Consider the following 18,601-nt stretch of genomic DNA (forward strand, 5'->3'; position numbering starts at 1 on the left):
AATTGTAGGAGCTTTGAGTTAAAATATGTATGCAATCTGTTAAACCAACAGAGCATGTGCAGGTTAAGCTGGGCAGTATAAGCTCTGCGGGTGTGTGTGTACATGTTTCGACATCTTTCTGAGGACAGAAAATTGGCATGCTACTATATTTGTGGGGACCAACAGTCACTTATGGGGACAAAGTGCCCGTGTTTTAAGGCAATTTTGAGGCTTAAAATGTGGTTTTATTGTCAGGTTTACAATTAGGTTATGGTTAGGTTTAGGAAGTGAGGACTGAGCCTGTCTCCAGCCAGAGACAGGAAGGGCACTGTCCGTGCCCCCAATGGGTTGCCCCATCAAAACCCCAGAAAAAGTTCTGGGAAGAGTTCTTCCCTTGGCAGACCGTGGTCCACTGTGAGGCGCTCATCTCCTCCTGATGAGCCCTGTTTTTTGTTAGTTTTTGTATTGTGTTGTTTCTTGTAGACTTTAGGGTGAGGGCTAGGATTAGGCATTCATTTTTGATGGTTAGGGTTAAGGTAAGTGGCTAGGGAAAGCATTATGTCAATGACATGCCTTGTTCACTGTAATCAGAAGGTCAGTGATTTGATCCTTGGTTTCTCCTGTTCATATCCAAGGGAATTCTTACACGAAATATCCCTAAATTGTTCCTGATGCATCAACCAAAATTTGAATGTGTATGACAATTCAAAAAAGCACTTAAAGCCATACTAAAATAATGAATTGGTCAATTTGGTGTAGCAAACATGTTTTGAGTGTTTAGTTCAGAGTACCAAAGAACTAATATCAGTCAGTTTGTTTTTTAGATAAAGAAATCAAAAACGTCACCAGAAATGAATGGAATGAACACTAAAATGCTCTGTGTCCAGTATACATGTGAACAGACCATTCTTTTTTTAAAGTTACGGAAATATAATAAATTTACACTTTGACAGTATCTAAGTCTGATGTCACAGTCACATTATTTGCCTAACAAAGAAAACAAAAGATACGTATGAGTCACCTGCAGCTGAGTACTGACTAAACAGAGTATTCCTTAAAGAAACTCCCACAGAAAAGCATGTAAACTGAACTGAATGTATGCAGTACTTTCAGACACCATACACAAGTGTTCACAAACAGACATACATAATCAAAAAATCCCATATAGAGAAGAATATATTTTTTCTTTTGCTGGAAAGGTGGGAGATAAGCTTCTGAAATCTTCCCGTCAGACGTGGCTGCCCTGATCTGTTGTTTTAACAGAATTAGGAGGATCTGAGGTGGATTATTGTTGGGGCTGAACCAACACTGTGTAGGACTGCTGGGCTGTACTTAGATGTTTCCATGCATTTTATACTGTTGTCAGAGTGATGTGACAGGCTATGAAAGGCTTTTCTGTGCACACAGGCTGAGATGTGGGGAGGAGGAATGCAGCTTGCTATTGGACTCTGCTGGAGACACAATGATTAAGGAAAAGACATATTACTATTCGCCCTATGAATCCAGGATTAAATAAATTCCAAACTGATTACATTTTGGCAAGAGAAACTTTTTCACTGAAAACTCATGTTCTGTCAATGCCAAGTTGAACTAACTCTGTCATGCAACTGTTGACTGACTGGTCACACAGAGTTCATTTGACAGGGTTGAAATGGAATTAAAACTTTATCCAACAACTTACCTCTTTTTCACACAGATACTTACATTCTGCTGGAACTAAAGGAAAACTCTCCACAAGGAGTTGTGCTGCTCTTACAAACAGCAAATTAGGATTGATGTCTTTTTATTATTCTCTTTTCTTTGGCTGTTCAACTGGTATAACTTATTATGTTCCTAGATTAAAGAGAGACCCTGTGGGTATTGCCAAAAATCATTTTGAGAAATGGAGGACTTCACCACCCGAGGTCAATCCAAGAAGAGAGCAGTCATTCCAACAAAAGTAAGTAACTGTACGTTGTATCTGTAAAATAGCATATAATGCTCAAATGTACAATGACTACTAAAGTCATTGTACAGTACTAAATGAGTATGAAAATCATTTAGTAATTTTAGTCATTTAGCAAAGGCAAACATTTTTTTCCTACTAGCCAGAGAGGGTGAACTTCTGTGACAGGAAAAATAAGTCATCTTGTGTTGAAGTCTCAGCTCCCTTGCTCTGTGACTGCTGAAAAGACTTACTGGATGAGTTCATGATTGCTAGTATAATCTCAGTGTGAATGCAACATGATATTCATTTACAGAGTCAAAAAGGATAATAACACACCGTATGATCTATTAAAGCGGTCCCCAACCCCTAGGAGTCGTTCGGTGCTGGGCCATGAGAGTTGAGGGTCGGGTGTGAAATTTATGGTTTTCAGGGGTTTTATTGTTTTTTATCATTATTTTTTTTAAAACGTTTTTATCATTAACTTGGTTTCCCTTGGGTTTTTTCCTGTGTGTTATGAATTAATCTTCTTTTTTGTTGGTACCGGTACTGGTTTTATTTTGTTGTATTTATCCGCGACACCTTAAAGGCTGGTCCATGAAAATATTTTCAGACATAAACTGGTTTGTGGCGCTTTTAGAACTGAAGAAGCTTTAAAGATGAAAGGTGGACCATCCTCATGAAACTTAAAGAAATCCAGACTCCTTAGACTGCGAGAACAGAGAACCTTCAAAGACAACAAATACATACTAGACTCCAAAATGCCAACCATCCACTTAACTCATTAGTGTCCCTCCTCTTGGTCCCATTTGTGTGACCCATAGACTCAGCATTGAGACAATTTTACCCAGATTTGAATCTAACTTCTACAACTTCTAATACAGTCTTACAAACGACCATTTAATTTCAAAAATGGATCGAGATCTTTTTTTCTCAATTTTCACTTTGCTTGATTTGACATCGATTTTACGCAGCCACCTCCCACTAAATGGACAGCAGTTTTCTTTCTCTCTAAGGATGATAGTTAACTCTAATAAATTTTTAAAATAATTAAGTATTAGCATGCTGAGCAGGAAGCACAAGCAAGTTTCCAGTAAAGGACGGGTATATGAACTTTTTTTTAAGACTGACAAAAAGACTTAAAAAAATTACTTGTTACACAAATACTGTTTGAAAAGTTGTCTGTATAAGAATTATCTGGTGTTTACTCTCTGTCAGCTCTCTGTCACTGTGTAGATGACCGTATCAGTTAAAGTGCATACTGTTAGTGTAGCAGGTTGGAAAAGGCTACATGTTTATCTTTGTAAGGAAACCAAATACCCCCTTATTTTTTGTTTATTATTGTGACTTATTTTGACATTGTTATGCATTGCCAAACCAAGGTTATATCTCATTATGCCAGTAGATGGTGCTCTTGCATTGCTGTGGAACTACCAGAGAGACTCTAGCTATAGGCTCTGTGCATAGAAGTACGTAAGTAAGCTATTAAGACTAGGCTGTACACTTTTTTCGTGTTTTCCACCAAAGCAATAAGTTCCATTAGAGCAGCCTTTCAACGCCTCTCTCTATCCCTCACTAACAAAGTTGACCCAGACAACAAAGTAAAGCTAGTTTTCGGCTACGAGCCCGACACATAACCCAACACATTAGCCAGAGGTCCCTTTACTACGGTTCAAAGCCACGGACCTGTTATATACACGCGGAATAGTTTTCTATATAAGATCGCTGCAAAACGTGCAGCCTTACCTAATGTCCACTCTACTGTTACTCATTTTATATTAAGATTTAAAACTCTAGTTTAGGACTGCCACAAACGATTATTTTGATAGTCGACTAGTCACCGATTATTTTTGCGATTAGTTGGCTAATCAGATCATGCATTCATTGGACGTAAAACGTACAGCTTATATTCCCCAGCATGCATCTGCTCTTATACAACTGTCATTAGCTTACAGCTTTAAGTGTTTAAGGTATGTACTAACTAAAAATAAAGATAAGATGATAGTTTATTAAGTTTTAATGAAATTTGCAGATTGTTTCGGTGAAGTTTAATAAACTCAGCCGTCTGGTCCTTGCTATCTTGCTACCTCGTATTGTGGATGGATTATGTCAGTTGTTTTCCTGACTAAGTTTGGTCCGTTTATAGCATCCTGCCATGCAATTACATTTGTCCCTAACCACGAGAAACCCTCACGTTAACTTTTATATATTTTAACCATATTAAAATAAATAAATAAATAAAAGGGAGTTTTCCCTTCCCACTGTCGCCAAAGTGCTTGCTCATAGGGGGTCATATGATTGTTGGGTTTTTCTCTGTATCTATGAAGCGCCTTGAGGCGACTTTTGTTGTGATTTGGCGCTATATAAATAAAATTGAATTGAATTGAAAAAAAAAAAAACTTTTATCAAGTGCAAAAGGGTTAGCGGCCATCCTTTAGCTTCACTGTGCTAATGTTATGCTAACATGGCTGTTTTGCTAGCAATCACGTAGCACATCATTATATATATAGCTCAACTTCAGTAACCCTACAAATGTCACTGCTGTTCAGTCTTCTGTCTTCATTTATGTTGGAAGTGACAGCAGAGCTGTACTTTTTAATTTTTTCAGAAATCTCTCAGTCAGAACATGGCATATCATGTTTAGGTGGAAACTAGCAAGCTAACTTTCTGCTAACTTCTAACTCCGTTAAATTTAATAAATTCTGTTTTCATGGATGCCTGGATGTTAAACTTAATTGTTACACCTGGTGAAGCAGCAACGTTGATCATTTTATTAAAGATGAAAGAATTTAGACAGTTTTCAACTCTCAGTGATGCCGCAGTGTTCGTTTGACTTTGGGACCTGAAACAGATGGAGTTTTGGACCTATATTACTCGGCGAGACTCCTGACTACCTTAGCTGTAATGCTCCGGCAATCCGTCAAACGGTGCACCTTCATATCTTACCAAAGTCGTACTGAAACATGTTGGACAGATTTCTGCGAGCGGTGTACTACATAAAATCGGTTAGTAAGCACAACCAGAATTCACAAATAAGGCGCACTGTCGATTTTTGAGAAAATTAAAGGCTTTTAAGTGTGCCTTATAGTGTGTAAAATACGTTATACAGAATAAAAGAATATTCCATGAAAATGGCACAATTTGAGTCCCTCTCACCTCTTATGGTGTATTTCATCTATTGGGTCACCAAACTTTCTATTTAAACAGCTTTACATATATATTGAAATGTACCCTTTAATACAGTGTAAAAAAACTGAACTAATTTTTATCTTTTCATGGGAAATAATACAGTTTTTTCATTTGACACCACCTATTTTGTCATGTCCCTCATGGCCTTGATGAAAGTTTACTTTGAAAATACCAAATAAAACAATTTAAAAAGTCAATAAATTTTGGTATCAACCTAAACATCTATTTGTGCTCTTTTGCTGTTGATATTTCTTTTTTTCAAATTAATTGTTAATTATTCATTAAAATCACAATTATTCCTGTACCTGACTAACCCTTCAACCCCGTTACATGAATGATCCCACCCCCATAAATACAATGGTGTGATCCAGAATTTCATATACATCAGGAAGTGACATCACTGAAGTCTTTTGGACAACAGGACCACAGAGACAGGGAAGTTGCTCCCATCTTTTCCTTTATTTTAGTCATTTATCTTGTGATATTGTGGTCGTCAACCTCAATGACTCAACACCGTAACATGAAAAAAAGATATAAAACTATTATTAAAATGCATCACTTTAATATCAAGCAGCGGTATGCCTTCTGCCGTGCGCTGAAGAACAACATGTCAGGGGAGGAGACTTTGATACCTGTTGACTTCTCAGAAAACTACAGCTGTAAATACAGTTTTCAAGTTCAGGTGGTCCACTTTAGGGCTTCACATCAGCAGGCCACCCGTCATACTGGTGTGTTGTATGTTGGTGGACTCTCAGAGCCTGTGTGCTTTAGCACCATCTCCCCCAGTAGACTTAAAGACCCTCCAGCAATATGGCAGCACCTAAATCCTGGGCTAGATTACCTTCAAGGCCAACATCCACAAGTGTCTGTGCTGCACTTTTTAAGCCTGTACGCAATACAAACAACGAAGAAACTTCTACCTTTTCACTACAGAAGAGGATTCAAGGCTGGTTCTTGAAATTTTTTCGAGGCCAGTCATGGAAAAGGAGCACCAGATGGTGTCGGGGGAGCCTTAAAAAGAGCAGCTGACATGATGGTAGCAAAGGGGCATGACATCCCAGATGCAGAAGAGTTATTCAGGGCCTTGTCTGAAACAAACACAAGTGTGAAACTGTTCTTTGTGAAAAGTGAAGATGATGAGGAAGCTATGAAGAAAATGCCAAAGCAGATACCAGCTGTTCTTGGAACCATGACAATTCACCAGGTCGTTACTGTAGCTCCAGGAGAACTGATGGTTCGTGATGTAAGCTGCATTTGCACAACACGGAAGCAGTTTAACTGCAAGTGCTTCAACACAGCTGTATTACAGACAGGCAGTGGGGGCGGGGGGGGGGGATCCGGAAAAAGAAATCCAGTGGGAAAGTCCAGAGCTGGTTGGTAAATGGTGTATTCTCAGATATGATGATGATTTGTATTGTGGAGCAGGGAAATTATTTTACTGCTATTGTTAAATAATCATCATTATTACCATTGCATTAATAATATAATCTGGAGTTTATATTGCATTCACGGGTTGAACAGTGTGTGTCTTTCAGAAAGACTAAGTGGCAGGCTGACAGGAAGTTGCAGAGAGTTTGCAGAAGTGAAAGCAGGAAGTTATTTTGAGCAGCAGGCTAAGACGATCATTGCTTTAACAATGTAACAGATAGCTTTAAGATGGCCTTAAGATGTTTATGATGATGTTAAATTTGTATTTCAGGTGCAGTTATGGCTATTTTATACATATTGCATATCTGTGCTTATTTGAGTTGATGTTCAGGTTCATTAATGGTCTAAAGCTTCACTAGTGAGAGTGTCTAGATGATCCATGCTGAGGGAAAACTAGAACATAGAAGGAATTGCAATACATGCTTACACAACAGTTCATTTTAATATCTTTTATATATTCACATTCTTGTATTAAGCTTTTAGTAGAGGTTCTTGGTTAAAACATTTATTTAGTAGAAGACATACACATAGTCTCAGTGAGCCTCTGGTCTGGTAAAAGGTCAGAAGTGCGAGAGGTGACATAGAGGCTGAGTGAGGTCGTGACACACACACATGAGTTAGAATTATTTATAGGAAAAAGGTTCGTCATGTCTGGTTGGAACTGCGAAAGTGTCTCGGTAAAAGAGGAACCGTCCTTGTCGTCTCGGCAAGAAAGAGGAACTGAAAGGTAGAAAGGAAGTGCCGGCTATGAAAATAGAAGATGATGTTCTTTCAAATTGGGTTAAAAGTCATTGTGGTGTTGATCTGATCTATGTATAAAATGTATCTGTGACGTTAAAGGGGCGTCATTAAATTTAAGCCCTGACAGTATAAAAATCTGTGTATGCTTTGATTAAGTTGAAGACCACTTGCTGTCTGCGTACAGAGTTGTCTTCCCACACGTGTGTGTTCATTAAAATCATTGTTTGACCAAGAGCTTCTGGACCATGGGTGGTTTGTACTCTCCTTCCTCAATTTTGAACCTTAACATTTGGGGGCTCGTCCGGTGGTTGAGGAGGGAGGATTGGAGGTGTAGATGGAGAAATTTGGTCTTAGGTGGTCTGACGGGCAGACATGAATTCCAGTGGTCGAAGTGAGTGGGCATAAGCCGGCTTATCCAAAGGTAAGGCACTACCTGTTGAATTATTTCCAAAGTGTGCCAAATTGGATATGATAAAATTTAAGTCTACTCACTGAAATTACTGGTGGATGTCTGTTTTGATTTTGATGAAAAATCTCATGAGTTGAAGCAGTTAGAGTTCTGCTAAGAAGAAATGAAAGCAGTTAAAGTCTGCTAAAGCAGTTAGAGTCTGCCAGGAAAAGTTTAAATACTGGGTTGAAGTCCCAAAGAAATTGAGTTAGAGTCTCAAGTAGTTTGGTAGGGAATTTGGTCATTTTGTGGGTTAAAGTCCCGGTTGGTCATTAGGTCAGACCTTTGTTGGTCATTTTGTGGGTTAGAGTCCCCATTGTCCATCAGGGTAGATCTGCCTCAGTCATACACTTGTTTTGGGTGTTGATTGTTGTTTCAAAATATTATAAATTATTTTAGGACGGCAGTTAGAGTCTGCTAGGAAGCGTAGTTCTCGGAGGTAACGCTCCCTCCCGGCCAAGGACGCTTGGCCCTGACCTATCGGCGAATAGGGTTAGTACGGTCGGCAACCGGGAAGAACTTGGGAACCTTCAAAATAGCTAGGAGTTAGAGTCTCCTTACCGTTTGGAACGGTAGTCTGCGCTTTTTTGGCCAGCAGAAACCGGGTTTCGGGCGTGAAACCTTAACTTAAAACTTCAGGGTAAGCCTTGGCTGTGTAATGCCAAAAATAGAGCTTCAGGCAAAGTTTGGGTTGGTTAACGCTTATAAATTTATTAAGGAAATAGAAATCGGGCCACGGTCCGGGACCGAGACTGGTTAATTGGTCGCAAAAAACTCAGGGAGTTTATCCGCTGGGCGGTTATTTTAAATTTGTCGAAATTGTGTAGGCGCTAAAGCTGACAGATCTGACAGTGGTTGTAAATATAAGATGTCTTTGTAATATAAAATAAGAGATCTCTGTGTGAAAGGAGTCTGAGGCAATGCTGGAGCTATTTTTAGACGGTGTGTGTGTGAGTGAAAATGCAAATGAGTAAGCAGTGAACTGTTTAAACCACAGTTGGTTTCACAAATACTGCTGCAAACATTGTTGAGTGTGTTTAAAATGCCATTTATGTTTATTAGAGGACTATAAATAAAGTATTGAGTTGCCGTAGTGGATGTATAGTAATTGACTGAGTTTGGATGTAGATATATAAATATATTGAGTGCACTGTATATACTTAAGATTAACATATTACTTTCAGTAGTAACTTTTCTCCAGCATTAGTTGCTGGTGTGGTTTATTTTTTCAATTTCTTGTGTGTGCGGTGAGAATCAATGGAGGTTTCAATTTTTTGTTTGTTTGTTTTTGACTTGCTCTTTCTGATTATGACAAGCATGTCTAAAATACTCTTAGGAAAGTGTGTTTTGAGTTATATTCCTCAACTCTAGTCACAGTTTAAGTGTGTGAATGCGGTGACTAGAAGGTTTTGAATGAGGAATAAAGGTGTGAGAGGTATTTCTTTGGTGATGTAAAGTAGGATGTTTTAAAGTTTGAAAGTGTTTTTAATTTGAGAGAGGCATGAGTAATGTTATAAGAGTTTGAGTTTCTTTTTCTTTCAGTTCAAGAACGCATAAGTACATACACTTGGTACACCCGTTTACTCTTTGACTTTATTAAAACAGACGGTGTATTTGAGTCTGAATTTCAGTAATTGTATGTTGATATGGTAATTTAGTTTATGTTAGGTGAAGGAGATGTCCATCTCTGCGTCTTGCAGGATTGAAAGTGAGCACGTTGAAGGTTGTGATGTGAATGCTGTGAGTACTCGATTTGAATGATTCTGTGTGATGTGTACAAAATAATAAATAATAATAACACTATGAAAGATTATAGTAGAGTGAGTGCAAGGCGGTGTGTGAACAGAGGAAGTCTGCAGAGTGTGTGTGCGTGAAATAAGGGTGTATTGTTTTTACATCAAGATTTAGTAGAACTAAAGTAGAACGTTACAAACAAACAGATAAAAAAGTAAAATGAAGAGAGAAAATAACTGACAATTACATTAATGAATAGAAAACACACATACACAAAGTGCCATATGTGAAATTATTCTAGGAAGGAATCAGAAGTGAGATAGTTTAATATAAGATGCAATGAAGGAAGCAGCTTACACTCCTTTAATTTCCAGAGCCAGTGTGTTCCCTCCCCTGCCCACTTGGCCCCCGTATCAGGCGAGTATGGAAGGCTGGATAGCCCATGACGGGTAAGATCCCACCTCGAAACCCTGGGACAACCTAAGGCAGGCACAGTCACGATTACTCGGCCTCACTCAGTCCCTGTGAGCTCAGACTCATGGGTGAGATGAAGTGAAGAAGATGGGACCTCAAGGGTAAAGCCGCTGGGCTAAGGCGAAGGGGGTAAGTGGCAAGTGGAGCCCTACCTTCTGGCTGAGGACAAGGAATGCTGCTATTTAAGGTGGGAAATCAGAATTTGGGTTAGCAAATTTGGGAAGGAGTAAATTGACTGTTTAAAGGTAAAATTATGAAGGAGTCTGACACACTGCAAAAGCAACATATGCAAATTGACATACACAAACATAAAATACACTTGAGTTTGAAGCTGAGGAAAGTGAGTTATGAAAACAAACGGTGATTAAAGTAGTTTTAAAAGAGTGACTTAGGAGTGCTCTCTGGTACTGAGTGATCAAAACCAGTGATCACTGTAGAAAGAAATAAAATAATTTAATAAGGTGGTAATGTTTAAACATATGTTTCTGTTGTTACAGCAACACATTGAGAGATGACTCAGTATGCAAATTAGTTGAAGTGAGTGGTGACGAAGGAGTTTCCTGTGTGTGTGTGTGTGTGTGTGTGTGACTGAGGCTTTCAGAAGAGGAAGCATAGCAGACAGAAGAGAAGTGCAGATTGGGGTAGGAAATTTATAGTTTAGTGATTATATGTTGTCGTAAGGGGGTCTTATGCTGAATTTAAGTATGTTAAAGAGCATAAGGGGGTGATTTTCTTGTGCAAATTGTGTGGTTTTAACAAGACTTTCGGTGTATTGAGGAGGTGAAATTATGTGGTGGCAAAACTTTTGTGTGTTTAAGGTTGTTGAGGTTGTTGTGGTGATGGGTTGATTCGGTCAGTTAGGTTTGGGTTGTTGTTTTTGTTTTTAATAGAGGGAGTTTTAGGAAACATGGACATGTCTAAGAATTGGCCCATTATTTTGTAACAGTGCACTTAAAGAAAACCTGCCAGGTGATTTTGTTTTGTGTTTTGTGAGCTAATAATCAGCTCTATTTTTTTTCATTTCTGTTTTAAGCAGGCCTGCAACAGTGAATAACGGCGCTGAAAATTCTCGGGAAGAGCAAATATAAGGGGGCTTTCCAGATTACAATTGGCTGAGGAGAAAGCTACCTGTGGGGACTATTCAGGTCGTAAGTCCCTGTAAAAAGGATTTTATGCGAGTCAATCCAGTCCAAAAGCATAAAGAAATATTTTCCTTTGGAAAATAAAAAATGACTGAGCTCATTTTGCCCAGGGTGGAGAATCTGATCTGAAGCTCCACTATTAGCAAATATATGGTGTGACTGCATGTGAATGTGTGGCTGGATGACGGGGGATGAATAAATGTGCTAGAGAAAATTTTTGTTTTATTAAGTGGGGTTAGATTATGGGATTATAGTATATGGTTGGGAGAATGCCAAATGTTAAAGGGGAAACATTTTCTTAATTGGAGGAACACATGACTGATAATTGTTCTGTTTTAAGTTTATTTTTATGACATAGATTGGAGCATGAGTGGGGAAAACTGAGCATTTTAAGTTTTGTATAGTATTGTGACACATGGAATGTGTCAAAATAAAAGGGGGAATTTAGGGTTTAATAATTTAGGATTATTTCAGGACTTTTTGGGGTTTTTGGTCATTTGGATATGCTAAAACTGAAACTGTTATTTTTATGTTAAGGTTAAAGGATTAAAGTGAACTGAATCCTGTTTAGAAGATACAATACCAGGGTTTTAAAGCTGTGTACAAATCTTAGAGGGAAATTGTGGGACACGTTGACAAAAAGATATCCTTTGGGGAAAATTAGTGAGGGTTGAAGGAGGAGAACAGGTTTGATTTCTTTTGATTTCTAGAAGTAGTGGTTATAATGTAGGCTTACACAGACAGATATTACACAGAAACACACATGACAGTATTGATTCCAGGCAAAAGGCCTCAAATTCATTTAGCTTTTAACTGAACTTAAAGAAGGACCAAAGAGGAAGGAAAGCATATATTTTGGTTAAGTCTGATAAACTAGAATTAGAAGGTATTGTTACATTAAAAGGAGCAAAATGAAATAAAAAGGCTATACCAAAAACGGGTTATAACATAGGAAATGTGAGGTTAAAATGAAGTTAGTGTTAACACACAGGAGTTGTTTCAAGGCAGCATTTAGCTATGATGAAATGTATGCAGGAGTAATTGCTTATATGCTTAAACTTAATTGATTAAAGTGGTTATTTTCTTTTGGAGCTTTTAGTAGAATAGGCGCTTATAATGATTTTCTTGTTAAAAAGGTGACTTAAGATTAGAGTGAAGGAACTTGACAGGATGTTGATGATCAGATAAGGGAAAATAGAGCAAGCAACCGGACGTGAAAGCAGCGCTTAAAGGTTTTAAAGTGATGAGTAACGTTGAAGAATATATAAATACAAGTCAATAAGTTAAGAACATAATTAGGATCAGGCTTTTGATTACAGAAGTCCCAAATATGATAAGTTAGGGAGGTGCAGGAAAAGGTGTTTTGTTTCCTTTGCAGAACATCTCGGCGACCACAGGAGGGGCGAGGATCCTGGAGATGTCGAGGCCTCATGGACCACAAGAGAGGGACCGAGAAAACCTAAGCTTACACATGGAGTGTTCTCGAAGGGGAGCTGGTGTTTATTACCGGACCAATTAGATGACATGAGGTTGTCTGATTTGCTGAGCGAGGACACAATGTATTGCGACCTCTGGTGTTCCAGAGGTCGAGAGAGGGAGTGTGGAGCAGGGAAATTATTTTACTGCTATTGTTAAATAATCATCATTATTACCATTGCATTAATAATATAATCTGGAGTTTATATTGCATTCACGGGTTGAACAGTGTGTGTCTTTCAGAAAGACTAAGTGGCAGGCTGACAGGAAGTTGCAGAGAGTTTGCAGAAGTGAAAGCAGGAAGTTATTTTGAGCAGCAGGCTAAGACGATCATTGCTTTAACAATGTAACAGATAGCTTTAAGATGGCCTTAAGATGTTTATGATGATGTTAAATTTGTATTTCAGGTGCAGTTATGGCTATTTTATACATATTGCATATCTGTGCTTATTTGAGTTGATGTTCAGGTTCATTAATGGTCTAAAGCTTCACTAGTGAGAGTGTCTAGATGATCCATGCTGAGGGAAAACTAGAACATAGAAGGAATTGCAATACATGCTTACACAACAGTTCATTTTAATATCTTTTATATGTTCACATTCTTGTATTAAGCTTTTAGTAGAGGTTCTTGGTTAAAACATTTATTTAGTAGAAGACATACACATAGTCTCAGTGAGCCTCTGGTCTGGTAAAAGGTCAGAAGTGCGAGAGGTGACATAGAGGCTGAGTGAGGTCGTGACACACACACATGAGTTAGAATTATTTATAGGAAAAAGGTTCGTCATGTCTGGTTGGAACTGCGAAAGTGTCTCGGTAAAAGAGGAACCGTCCTTGTCGTCTCGGCAAGAAAGAGGAACTGAAAGGTAGAAAGGAAGTGCCGGCTATGAAAATAGAAGATGATGTTCTTTCAAATTGGGTTAAAAGTCATTGTGGTGTTGATCTGATCTATGTATAAAATGTATCTGTGACGTTAAAGGGGCGTCATTAAATTTAAGCCCTGACAGTATAAAAATCTGTGTATGCTTTGATTAAGTTGAAGACCACTTGCTGTCTGCGTACAGAGTTGTCTTCCCACACGTGTGTGTTCATTAAAATCATTGTTTGACCAAGAGCTTCTGGACCATGGGTGGTTTGTACTCTCCTTCCCCAATTTTGAACCTTAACAGTATCCAGGCATCATTCTAAACATACAAACAACACAAGTCCAGGTCAAATGCATGCATCGTGTTGGGTCAAACCAATTGTTCTGGCCGCATCAGGATGATATCTTCTGGTACCTGTTTGATGATGTCCTTGAACTCATTCCACCCCCATGGGCTGTGACAAAGTGTGGAAGCCTTGAAAGAGGTGTGGAACTGACTCAAAAGATGAATTCATGAAACAAAAGGCACATTCATGCATATATACAGACACACACACTGATGCAGGCACACACATGCAAAAACACTCTGACACAGACACATTGAAATCGTTAACTGATTATTATTGTTATTACTTCAACCAGTTCATCAAGTTTAATTGTAACTCTGTTACCATCTTCAACCCTGTTATGCTAGTCTCAACCCTGTCACACCTACATTTTCATATATTATTTTGTTAAAATGTTGAAAAAATAATTTAATGTTTGGGGATTTCTGTCTAAAATATTGAGCACTATCATCTGATCATTGATTTTGATTACAATTCTTAGTTAAACAAAATTTTTGATGAAAAATGACAAGATTGCTTTCATTCATTAGTTACATTTCAGGATTTAAGAGAGTAAAAATATGTGATTTTATGTCATTTTCTATGTAAAATTATTGAATTGGTATGGGGGACATCTAATTACTGTAAACATATTGATTTCTTTAGAAATACATTTTAAGATAATATTCAGAGAGCCTCCAAACTCATGAAAGTGGCCACTTTCATGAGTAAATCATATATAAATAATATAAGGCTTACATGATTTACTCATGAAAGTGGCCACTTTCTCATTACTTTCATATATTTTTTTAGTAAGTATACAAAACATACAAGTTTCATTATATAATTTTTCAAGGGATCTTATATGTGTTTTCACTCTTGTATGCTTTTCATACAAGTTTCATACAAGACAGATGCAAACTTTATAAGATTTATATATATCTTTTCCATATGGGATCGCCCAGCCCTATTCTCGAGCATCTCACACTTCTGATAATCAGTTGTCTGCTTGACATTTATTCATCTGTGTAAAAACTATAAATTTAATCTCAGCAAAAAAAAGCAAAACAGTAACATTTTTATGTTATTTAAGGGACTTATATTACATGTTTAACCTGAGTAGCGAGAGACGGCGGTGGGTTTCATAATGATTTGCCGGGAGTCCGGTGTTCTCACCGGCTCTAGTGAGTAGTGATGGGATTTCCGGCTCTTTTTAGAGAACCGGCTCTTTCGGCTCGGCTCACTAAAAAGAGCCGGCTTTCGGCTTCCAACCAGCTCTTCAGGTTGTTTTGTTGCTTTAATTAATTTATTATTAACAATAATATAAAATTATGCACAAAAGGAATTACTAATGTAAAAAAAAAAGTGGTTTTATTTATATATGTTTATATAAATATATGCGGTGGCCCCTAGAGACAAAACACGTACAAACTCCAAAAAGCACATACAAATTCCAAAGCATGTACAAACACATTTCTAGCATTAACTGAACTTCCAAAACAGAGCTACCTAGATCACTTAAATTACACAATTGAAAGCATGTGTATTGTTTGTTTATTTATACACAAGCACTCATATATATTCAAATGATTAAAAAGAAATCTTCATTTACCTGCCAACTTTTTGATCGTGGCTCAAAGAGTTGGCAGTTCGTCTTGTAACCGGAAGGTTGCCAGTTTGAGCCCCGGCTCGGACAGTCGCGGTCGTTGTGTCCTTGGGCAAGACACTTCACCTACCGCCAACTGGTGATGGCCAGAGGGGCCAATGGCGCGATATAGCAGCCTCGCTTCTGTCAGTCTGCCCCAGGGCAGCTGTGGCTACAACTGTAGCTTGCCTACACCAGTGTGTGAATGCGAGAGTGAATGAATAGTGGAATTGTAAAGCGATTTGAGGGCCCCGAAAAGTGCTATATAAATGCAATCCATTATTATTATTATTATTATTGTTACTACCACACACCAAATCTGGTCGTTGGTACTGGCTGGCTTGTGTAGCCACTAGGTAACAAAAGCTCAACACTGCGCCTAGCATTCTGGTCTTTTGTACATGTTTTGAGTTTTTATGTGCTTCTGATTTTTTACGTGTTTTGGAGTTTTTACGTGTTTTGGAGTTTGAAGCACGTACAGACCCTGAAGCACGTACAAACCCTGAAGCACGTACTTTTACAAATTTAAAGTGAAACAACACAAAACACTGCAAACCACAACACAATTAAATATAAATTAAAATATGAAAACAAAAAGAACATTCATATTCTCTGTCATATGGGCCTGCATGAATAAACTTTCTGAATCCTTTATCATCTGCAACTGAAAATAGTTGTGGATGATTACTATACCTTTCTAATGTGACGTTGTTGTCCCTGGCTCTCTTTCTCTGTTTCTCCCTCCCGCTCTGTTCCTGTGCTACTGCGAGTGTAACTACCGCTCCTCCCCCCTCTTCCCAGCGCAAAGCACAAGGGTTGCATGCGGAGTGAAGCGGAAAAAATGTGCGAGAGAGAGGGTGAGAGAAAGAAAAAAACCAAACAAACCCACAGCTCGCGATAAGGAGCTGGCTCGCGTCGTTCACGTCAAAGAGCCATTTTATTCGCGACCGACACATCACTACTAGTGAGCCTTGAACCCCGGCTAGCTATCGAGCTGGTGGGTAACAGACGCGTTTGGAAATATGTGGTGTCTTGATAAACTGAGCAGATATTTGAAGTTTACACAGCTACATTCTTGCCTGAAAATATGTTAAACGTTTATTTTGTGACCCAGAAAGAATAATAAGAGTAATATTAAAACTAACTAGCAGCCCGCCATTGTTGGAAACTGAGCAGGGCCACGCCATGAATTCTGGGATAGGTTCGGCCACGAAGTATACACCCGACCCATCCTTCAAATCTGGGGAAACAAAGGGTGCATTTGTCGGAGTCTTCGAATACAAATGCGGGCACAGGAGGATGCGGTTCCTGAATTTGGACACAGCTACGATACTGGACACTGCTTCTTCTTCTTCTTCGGTGTTTAACGGCAGCTGGCATCCTTGTACATGCAGTGCTGCCATCTTCTGTTTCAGTCTGTTTTTACATTCTTAAATCCTACTACTTATTCCTGCGTCTTTTGGGATCTTACAAAGCTTCAATAGACATGTCGACTATTAAATTAGTCGTCGACGATTTTGATAGTCGACGTAATCGTGACTAGTTGACTAATCGTGGCAGCCCTACTGTAGTTGGTATTGGTATGGCGAGTAGCCTTCAGTAATAGTAATAAATCACACAGCAATAGTACATTCATGTGGTTGTAAAAAAGCATGATAATATATTAAGTAATCCAATGTATTCAGAATACCTTACTCTCATTGAGTAACGGAACGGAACACGTTACAAAATACATTTTGGGGCATGTATTCTGTAATGGAATACATTTTAAAAGTAACCTTCCCAACAATGGTACTGTGTATATGTTGCAGAAATAAATGAACTCTGGCCTGAGCAAGACGCTAACTTCGGTGTCCTCTCTATTAATCCACAGTTTGTTCAAACTTGGCTACGCAGTGCTCTCTAGCCTGTGTGCCACTTGCTGCCGGTCCAGATTCCCATCTGATTGCTGTAAATATATAAATGCTCCACTGACAATAATACGTAATCCTGCATGACAGGTTTGCATGCATAGCCAGAGAAACTAATTGGAAAAGTCACTAATCAGGGGTTTTGCATTGACCAATCATATGAGTGTGTTAAGGGTAGGGTATAAGGATGATCAACATTTTCAGTTAGACTGGGAATGGGGGCTGTTACCTGCAAATGTATCCAGTAATGGTAAACTTAGAAGTTCCTGTTTTTTAATGTGAGCAAATTCCTTATAACACCGCATAAGTTAATATACATATTATATATAACAGGGCTCTAGACTAACTTTTTGACATGGGCGCACCGGTACGCCTAACTTAAAAAAGTTAGGCGTACCAGCACAAAAGTTAGGCACACTCAAATTTTTCAACTGCATCGCTTATCACTGCACTTTTACATGTGCACTTTCTTTGGGGGGGAAGTCCATACAGACAATATTCATTTCTAAATTATTAAGTAACAAACTTGTGCTTAAAGTGCTTTGTCAATATTGTAGAAAATGTTAAAGTTAATCATCATCTCGGCCTCCTCTGACGACCTCTTTGCTGCTGTCTGTTGCTGAAAGGCATTGGGGAGAGGGGACATGCACTTGGGCAGTGCATTTATTGCAGCATATAATGTGTTTTCTGGATATACTGTGCTTTTTCAGCTTTCAAAGATTGATGGCACTGTGTCAGAGCACTGGCTATGAATTTCAGATGGTTCAGGCCTTAACAAAAAAGTTATCAATCGTTCTTTTCTCATTACCCACAGCTACATCCACTTCTGTCGGGCGTAGGCTGCTCACTAGGGATGGGTATCATCACTGATTTCTATAATCCATTCGATTCCGGTTCTCAAAGTCCTGATTAGATTCAATTTAGCCTCAGACAGTCAGAAATATTATAATTCTGATCATTTGTCGGTACTGATACTGAGACTTCATCAGAATTGTGAACATCACAGCAGATGCCTTTGTGTGAAAGTAACTGAGAATAAAACACAGAAAAACATGAAGGAGATTTTCCTGGTCTGGCTTTTTATAGCAGATAACCTTAAAAATATTCTGCAATTTTGCATAATTTTAAGAAGTTTAAATTTCTTCAGTATTGAACAGCAAAAATTAGGCTTTCTTGTCCCGAGATCATGTGAGTGAAAAAAGAAAAAGACAGCGCTGTAAACAACGATAGACTGGTGGGTAATAAGCGATTTGAGACAGGACACTGTTCTTGAAGTACACACAGAGAGCTGTGTATGAAGTGTAATTTTTATCGTGGTGGAAG

Source organism: Mchenga conophoros, linkage group LG15 (genome assembly GCF_057382185.1).
Source record: "Mchenga conophoros isolate Kocher_MC1m ecotype Shallow Benthic linkage group LG15, M_conophoros_male_GT1.1, whole genome shotgun sequence".
In the NCBI taxonomy this organism is placed as follows: Eukaryota; Metazoa; Chordata; class Actinopteri; order Cichliformes; family Cichlidae; genus Mchenga; species Mchenga conophoros.